Source organism: Nanorana parkeri, unplaced genomic scaffold (assembly GCF_000935625.1).
Source record: "Nanorana parkeri isolate BGI_ZX_2015 unplaced genomic scaffold, ASM93562v1 scaffold999, whole genome shotgun sequence".
In the NCBI taxonomy this organism is placed as follows: Eukaryota; Metazoa; Chordata; class Amphibia; order Anura; family Dicroglossidae; genus Nanorana; species Nanorana parkeri.
In genome coordinates this window covers 453,690-454,954 of record NW_017307267.1, presented here as the reverse complement: position 1 = coordinate 454,954, position 1,265 = coordinate 453,690, and positions in this window count along the sequence as shown.

Genomic DNA, 1,265 nt, shown 5'->3' with positions numbered 1-1,265 from the left:
TATATATATATATACATATTTTTTTTTTTTACTGTGCACTTCCAATGGTGATAACTATATCATTTATATTTCAATAATACTGTAAGAACATCCTCAGTGTAGAGTAAAGAAGTAGATCTCCACATGTGAATTATGTTGTTATTGTAAATTATCTAGTGATTTAGAAAATAACCTGCTGAGATACTAAGAGCTTTGTAGTATCAGAAGCAAACACTTGGCAAACCTGACATTTATCAGAAATGACACCTTGTTTCAGATATTGCACCTGGAAAATAGTGTGCTTCTTTTTTAAGACTTGTTTATGTTTCACTGTATATGGTATTACATTGCACTTCTCAGTGATAAATGTGTTGGGACATGAAAAATGATATATTCGAATGATGAATAAATCCTTCCTCTTAAGATAGTAGGTATCAGCAAGAGAGCTTTTAAAATGGCGCTTTTTGGCATATGGATCATTTGATGAGAGAAAATAAAATGGGCAGCAGTAGAAAAATTTATATCATACACCATAAATCATTTTTGCCCTTTATTTATGCTCACTACAAACAAATTACAGATATAGGGTATTTTAGTGTATGGTGATGCAAACTTGCAAACGTGTTTCGTATTGTGTTATGTTATACTATTTGTCCAAAGCATTCCTTGAGATTGGCATTAGAAAGGTTATAACCGTAGCTTTTATCTTATTAGCAGCTGGTAAGCTGACCACAACCACTTAAGGTTGCAAGAACCATGCTGCAGCCTAGCAATAACCGTGACAAAGATGTTCCAACAATTTTTAGCTGAGAGCACCGTGGCCATTTTGACTGCTAGTAGTAGCTTTTAGTTCTTGGCTGCTATTACTATAATAGAGGGGGCACTGCTGTAGCCACACATGGTTGATCTGCACATGGTTCTATAGACCAGTGCTTCTTAAAGTGTGGGTCGCGACCCCATATGGGGTCCCGCAAGTGAACAGGGGGATCGCGATCCAAGTACCCGGCCAGGACCGCCATCAGGAGGGTATGGCCGGTAGTTGTGTGAGGGGCCCAGGAGGTCTGGGCACCAAGCTGGATTGTTTTATTTCAGTTTAATGTATAATTTGCAGTGTAGTGTAGTTTTTAAGGTCGCGGCCCCCCCTGTGCACTTGGTAACTTCCTGAGCACGTGTGCACAGAAATAAGGGAGATGAGGAGAGAGAGACGCCGACAGACGCTGGGGGGAGAGATGCTGACAGACGCTGGGGGGGAGAGAGAGACGCTGACAGACGCTGGGGGGAGAGAG